Below are 7,681 nucleotides of genomic sequence, written 5' to 3' on the forward strand. Positions count from 1 at the left end.
TATATTGGTATGACGTTGGCGTCGTCGTCCGAAGACACATTGGTTTTCGTACTCTAACTTAAGTTTAAGTTAATGGATCTTTTTGAAATTTGACCATAAGGTTAAATACCACAAAAGGAAGGTTGGGATTGATTTTGGGGGTTATGGTACCAACAGTTAAGGAATTAGGGGCCAAAAAGGGGCCAAAAATAAGCATTTTCTAGTTTCCAGACAATAACTGTGGAACGGTGTATGGATCTCTCTGAAATTATACTACAAGTTTCCATACCACAAAGGGATGGTTAGGATTTGCTTTGGGGGGTTATGGCTCAAACCGTTTAGGAATTAGGGGCAAAAAAAGGGGGAAAACAAGGTTGTCCTGGTTAATGGACAAATACTTTAGTACAAAACATAATTTAAAGCAGTGTAAGGGAGATAAATCAAATACATCATTGAAATTATCTCCCTTACACTGCTTTTAAATTATGTATAAAGTAATGGTTAATGAACAATAAAGATAATTTGAAACAGTGTAAGGGAGGTAATCCAAATACAACGTTTTGGTTACTTCCCTTACACTGCTTTTAAATTATGTTTAAAGAAATGCATATTTATAAAGGAAGACCAGTAAAAATATCTGCAAATGTTGCATCTTTTTTTTTTACAAAAAAATCCATATGAAAGATTTGACACTATATTTTAAATTCTATTATAAAATAGATTAAGTTAGCACTATGGTAAATTTAAATGGGTAATTATGGTTGCAAACTCCATTGGAAATTTGAATTGAGATTATGACCATATCTTGAGGGAAAGAATTTTTTGGGGGGAAAAAAGGGGGGGGGGGGGGGGGTAAAAAGAAATTGTGGGGGTCAATTTTTTCTCATTTCAGATTTCAGAAATAAAAAAGAATTATTCTTCAAATTTTTTTTTTTTTTCAAATTTCAAATATTGAAAAATTTCAAGAAGTAATCTTTAATTGCACAGTATGGCGCATTAGATTTGTAAAATCTTTGATCACATTTATTTATTTGTAATGCCGAATCTAACAGTGTATTTAGATTTTTAATTTTCGGTCCAGTTTTCAAATTGGTCTACATTAAGGTCCAAAGGGTCCAAAATTAAACTTTGTTTGATTTTAGCAAAAATTGAATATATGAGGTTCTTTGATATGCTGAATCTAAACATGTATTTAGATTTTTGATTTTTGGCCCAGTTTTCAAGTTGGTCCAAATTGGGGTCCAAAATTAAACTTTGTTTGATTTCAACAAAAATTGAATATATGGGGTTCTTTGATATGCTGAATCTAACCATGTATTTAGATTTTTTATTTGTGGACCACGTTATCAAATTGGTTCATATTGAGGTCAAAAGGGTCCAAAATTAAACTTTGTTTGATTTCATCTAAAATTGAATTATTGGGGTTCTTTGATATTCCAAATCTAACCGTGTATTTAGATTTTTAATTTTGGGTCCTGTTTTTTAAATTGGTCTACATTAAGGTCCAAAGGGTCCAAAATTAAACTTAGTTTGATTTTAACAAAAATTGAATTCTTGGGGTTCTTTGATATGCTGAATCTAAACATGTGTTTAGATTTTTGATTATGGGCCCAGTTTTCAAGTTGGTCCAAGATAGGGTCCAGTATTTAAACTTTGTTTGATTTCAACAAAAATTGAATATATGGGGTTCTTTGATATGCTGAATCTAAACATGTATTTAGATTTTTGATTATGGGCCCAGTTTTCAAGTTGGTCCAAATTGGGGTCCAAAATTAAACTTTGTTTGATTTCAACAAAAATTGAATATATGAGGTTCTTTGATATGCCGAATCTAACCATGTATTTATATTTTTTATTTGTGGGCCCCGCTATCAAATTGGTTCATTTTGAGGTCAAAAGGGTCCAAAATTAAACTTTGTTTGATTTCATCAAAAATTGAATTATTGGGGTTCTTTGATATGCCAAATCTAACGGTGTTTTAAGATTTTTAATTTGGGTCCCGTTTTTTAAATTGGTCTTCATTGAGGTCCAAAGGGTCCAAAATTAAACTTAGTTTGATTTTAACAAAAATTGAATTCTTGGGGTTCTTTGATATGCTGAATCTAAACATGTGTTTAGATTTTTGATTTTGGGCCCAGTTTTCAAGTTGGTCCAAGTTGGGGTCCAAAATTAAACTTTTTTTGATTTCAACAAAAATTGAATATATGGGGTTCTTTGATATGCTGAATCTCACCATGAATTTAGATTTTTTATTTGTGGGCCCCGCTATCAAATTGGTTCATATTGAGGTCAAAAGGGTCCAAAATTAAACTTTGTTTGATTTCATCAAAAATTGAATTATTGGGGTTCTTTGATATTCCAAATCTAACTGTGTATTTAGATTTTTAATTTTAAGTCCCGTTTTTTAAATTGGTCTACATTAAGGTCCAAAGGGTCCAAAGTTAAACTTAGTTTGATTTTAGCAAAAATTGAATTCTTGGGGTTTTTTGATATGCTGAATCTAAACATGTGTTTAGATTTTTGATTATGGGCTTAGTTTTTAAGTTTGTCCAAGTTGGGGTCCAAAATTTAACTTTGTTTGATTTTAGCAAAAATTGAATATATGGGGTTCTTTGATATGCTGAATCTAACCATGTATTTTGATTTTGGACATTAGACCATAATAGGTAAATTAAAAAAAATCAAGTTCTTAGACCACATTCTTTCTGTGTCAGAAACCTATGCTGTGTCAAATATTTAATAACAATCCAAATTCAGAGCTGTATCAAGCTTGAATGTTGTGTCCATACTTGCCCCAACTGTTCAGGGTTCGACCTCTGTGGTCGTATCAAGCTGTACCCCAGCGGAGCATTTTATTTTTATTCTGCAGTAATAACCAAATAAATTTATATCTTGTGTTTGGGTATAACTTTGTTGACTGCAGCATTGTGTATCTTTTTTGTTTTGATAGTGAGACTTTTATTGCTAATGAAAAACATTTTATTATTGTACTATTAAGAATTCTTTAAAGATATAATGTTTATTTATTGAAAAATGTAAAAATAAAGTATTCAGAAAGTAGTTTCTTCAAATATTTGAAGTTGTGTGAAATCATGGATATTACATTGATTATTTATTCTCTGTATCAAAACAGTCTTTGTCAGCCAACAACACCAACCATAGACACAATTTACATATTGAGTATATGCACAACTATTTTAAGTTTATAATTGGCTAGGAATAGCATAGCGCCTTTTAGTAATTTTCAGGTTTTTTCATGGTTTTGAAATTACAGTAATTGCATGCCAATTAGTAAGTCTATAGAGGAACCAGTCAGGATTAGCAGTAATTACATACCAATTAGTAAGTCTATAGAGGAACCAGTCAGGATTAGCAGTAATTACATACCAATTAGTAAGTCTATAGAGGAACCAGTCAGGATTAGCAGTAATTACATACCAATTAGTAAGTCTATAGAGGAACCAGTCAGGATTAGCAGTAATTACATACCATAGTAAGTCTATAGAGGAACCAGTCAGGATTAGCAGTAATTACATACCATAGTAAGTCTATAGAGGAACCAGTCAGGATTAGACAGTTGACTTGCTTTGAAGACAAGCATGCTTACTATTGCACTTCTTTCACACTTTGTTGAATTTTTTGTAATGAAATTTCAAAGACTACTGCTTGGGATCAGTGAATGTATCCCATTATGTAAAACCTAAGAAACACACAAGTTTTATTGACATTTCAGTTTACTATTATGTATTTGAACAATGTTTATTAATCTATTTTCCATAAACAGGACAAATCTTGATCAAAGGCCACAATCTTGAGGACGAGGTGCTCTTAACACCAGTCTTCACGCTGAACCACAGGCCCAGCAGCCCAGGCTTGTAAAATTGCTCTCGGGCCTATACAAATCATATCTAAAGGCCAACCGAATCTAACTAAGATTTTCCAAAAATTGAGCTCCGGGCCTGTAGATTTTAAAAATAATCGTGAAGACTGTAACACTAATCAAAGCTTTGTAAAACCAACAAGACTTCATTATGAAAGTAGTGACTGATTTTACTTCATCGTCTGTTTTTAAGATTGAATCTGTACAAGAACACATTAGTATCATAATTATATAAATCTAATTTCATGTCACTTATTTTTGCTTTCACCCCTTAAATTACATTGCTTAGTGAAGAAGTAGCAGATATAGTTTGATATTATCCTACGCTCTAACTCACATCCTTCTTTAAAATAAATAAGCATCCTAGTCATGACATAGTTTATTTTTTAAGCCATTTTGTCTTTAATTCATAAATAGTAACACTACACAGAAGAGCATCCTTTGCAGTCCCACAATATTGAAATGACTTAATACTACTGTGTTGGAAGTATGCCACAAAAGTAAATTACAGTCTTCAAATGCTGAGAAATAATAATAAGTTGGTTTTTTTACTACCGCAAAAAAATTTTGTGGGTCGTATATTGGTATGACGTTGGCGTCGTCGTCCGAAGACACATTGGTTTTCGTACTCTAACTTAAGTTTAAGTTAATGGATCTTTTTGAAATTTGACCATAAGGTTAAATACCACAAAAGGAAGGTTGGGATTGATTTTGGGGGTTATGGTACCAACAGTTAAGGAATTAGGGGCCAAAAAGGGGCCAAAAATAAGCATTTTCTAGTTTCCAGACAATAACTGTGGAACGGTGTATGGATCTCTCTGAAATTATACTACAAGTTTCCATACCACAAAGGGATGGTTAGGATTTGCTTTGGGGGGTTATGGCTCAAACCGTTTAGGAATTAGGGGCAAAAAAAGGGGGAAAACAAGGTTGTCCTGGTTAATGGACAAATACTTTAGTACAAAACATAATTTAAAGCAGTGTAAGGGAGATAAATCAAATACATCATTGAAATTATCTCCCTTACACTGCTTTTAAATTATGTATAAAGTAATGGTTAATGAACAATAAAGATAATTTGAAACAGTGTAAGGGAGGTAATCCAAATACAACGTTTTGGTTACTTCCCTTACACTGCTTTTAAATTATGTTTAAAGAAATGCATATTTATAAAGGAAGACCAGTAAAAATATCTGCAAATGTTGCATCTTTTTTTTTTACAAAAAAATCCATATGAAAGATTTGACACTATATTTTAAATTCTATTATAAAATAGATTAAGTTAGCACTATGGTAAATTTAAATGGGTAATTATGGTTGCAAACTCCATTGGAAATTTGAATTGAGATTATGACCATATCTTGAGGGAAAGAATTTTTTGGGGGGAAAAAAGGGGGGGGGGGGGGGTAAAAAGAAATTGTGGGGGTCAATTTTTTCTCATTTCAGATTTCAGAAATAAAAAAGAATTATTCTTCAAATTTTTTTTTTTTTTCAAATTTCAAATATTGAAAAATTTCAAGAAGTAATCTTTAATTGCACAGTATGGCGCATTAGATTTGTAAAATCTTTGATCACATTTATTTATTTGTAATGCCGAATCTAACAGTGTATTTAGATTTTTAATTTTCGGTCCAGTTTTCAAATTGGTCTACATTAAGGTCCAAAGGGTCCAAAATTAAACTTTGTTTGATTTTAGCAAAAATTGAATATATGAGGTTCTTTGATATGCTGAATCTAAACATGTATTTAGATTTTTGATTTTTGGCCCAGTTTTCAAGTTGGTCCAAATTGGGGTCCAAAATTAAACTTTGTTTGATTTCAACAAAAATTGAATATATGGGGTTCTTTGATATGCTGAATCTAACCATGTATTTAGATTTTTTATTTGTGGACCACGTTATCAAATTGGTTCATATTGAGGTCAAAAGGGTCCAAAATTAAACTTTGTTTGATTTCATCTAAAATTGAATTATTGGGGTTCTTTGATATTCCAAATCTAACCGTGTATTTAGATTTTTAATTTTGGGTCCTGTTTTTTAAATTGGTCTACATTAAGGTCCAAAGGGTCCAAAATTAAACTTAGTTTGATTTTAACAAAAATTGAATTCTTGGGGTTCTTTGATATGCTGAATCTAAACATGTGTTTAGATTTTTGATTATGGGCCCAGTTTTCAAGTTGGTCCAAGATAGGGTCCAGTATTTAAACTTTGTTTGATTTCAACAAAAATTGAATATATGGGGTTCTTTGATATGCTGAATCTAAACATGTATTTAGATTTTTGATTATGGGCCCAGTTTTCAAGTTGGTCCAAATTGGGGTCCAAAATTAAACTTTGTTTGATTTCAACAAAAATTGAATATATGAGGTTCTTTGATATGCCGAATCTAACCATGTATTTATATTTTTTATTTGTGGGCCCCGCTATCAAATTGGTTCATTTTGAGGTCAAAAGGGTCCAAAATTAAACTTTGTTTGATTTCATCAAAAATTGAATTATTGGGGTTCTTTGATATGCCAAATCTAACGGTGTTTTAAGATTTTTAATTTGGGTCCTGTTTTTTAAATTGGTCTTCATTGAGGTCCAAAGGGTCCAAAATTAAACTTTGTTTGATTTTAGCAAAAATTGAATATATGGGGTTCTTTGATATGCTGAATCTAACCATGTATTTTGATTTTGGACATTAGACCATAATAGGTAAATTAAAAAAAATCAAGTTCTTAGACCACATTCTTTCTGTGTCAGAAACCTATGCTGTGTCAAATATTTAATAACAATCCAAATTCAGAGCTGTATCAAGCTTGAATGTTGTGTCCATACTTGCCCCAACTGTTCAGGGTTCGACCTCTGCGGTCGTATCAAGCTGCGCCCCAGCGAAGCATTTTATTCTATCTTATGGGCATAACAGAATCAACATCTGTCTTGTGGTCTCCATGAATGCAGGAGGTGGGTGGTTCGATTTCTGAATATGTCAAACTAAAGAATTGAAAATTGGTAATTGCTTCTTCTCTTCCGAGAACAATCCATTTTGAAGTATATTCAAAGACTGGTTGGCTCAGTCAGAATAATGTGTTCTGATAGGGTGAAATGTCTTCCTCCAGACTGTTACCTTGTGAACTAGCAGGGTTTAAATCTAGCTCAGTGAGTCGGTCTAGTAAAATTTACAAGGCACACTTTATATTCGTTTCATGTTTTATAACATGTCCTCGTCCTGAATATGCATTAATTGGCTATTGGATGTTAAACAACCATTCATCATCTTCTTATGGGCATTAACTAAGTCTTTTTGTTGACATTATTCCTATAACCTTGATTTCAGTCTGACCTTGTATGTCAGGACATTCACACCCAAAAATACAATCATTCCAAACACCAAATAATTTGACCTTTTGCTTACAGTATTGGCGAAACAACCCTCTGAAACTACTAACAATGAACCATAAAAATAATGTCACGGTCAGGTGAGTCCAGCCTGAAAAACAGGTAGACCTTACATGGATTCAATTTGCCAAATGAGTTATCCTATCTCTCATAATAAGTGAGAAATTAATGTGATAAAAAAAAAGTTTTTGAAGCAATCCTTGAAACAAGAAAAGGAGGTCAAGGAATATGAACATATGACAGACTCAAACTTCATATAAACATATAAAGCATTTGTATACAAGGTATGAAGTAAATAAATAGTTTACGCTAATGCAGGAATAGCATCCCTATGTCAAGCATACTAACAAATTTTGTAGCAGGCATTACAAAAATCTTAAGTCTAACAATGACTGTTGTAGGATTTACTTATTTACTGCTTTTCTAAATAAATTGCTTCGCC

At 32.0% G+C, this 7,681-nt stretch overlaps 2 long non-coding RNA genes across 2 annotated transcripts; one reads left to right on the top strand and one right to left on the bottom strand.

The window, feature by feature from the left end:
* Positions 1-834: 834 nt before the first annotated feature.
* On the top strand, positions 835-3,039 carry LOC127704315 (uncharacterized). Its single transcript, XR_007983217.1, has 2 exons — positions 835-1,345; positions 1,871-3,039. It is a non-coding gene; the product is annotated as an uncharacterized LOC127704315 (long non-coding RNA).
* On the bottom strand, positions 2,996-4,404 carry LOC127704316 (uncharacterized). The gene is made up of 2 exons (XR_007983218.1): positions 3,968-4,404; positions 2,996-3,806 (listed from the first exon to the last, which is right to left on the bottom strand). It is a non-coding gene; the product is annotated as an uncharacterized LOC127704316 (long non-coding RNA).
* Between the last annotated feature and the right edge of the window lie 3,277 nt (positions 4,405-7,681).

The sequence above is a fragment of the Mytilus californianus genome, unplaced genomic scaffold (assembly GCF_021869535.1).
Source record: "Mytilus californianus isolate M0D057914Y unplaced genomic scaffold, xbMytCali1.0.p SCAF_6, whole genome shotgun sequence".
In the NCBI taxonomy this organism is placed as follows: domain Eukaryota; kingdom Metazoa; phylum Mollusca; class Bivalvia; order Mytilida; family Mytilidae; genus Mytilus; species Mytilus californianus.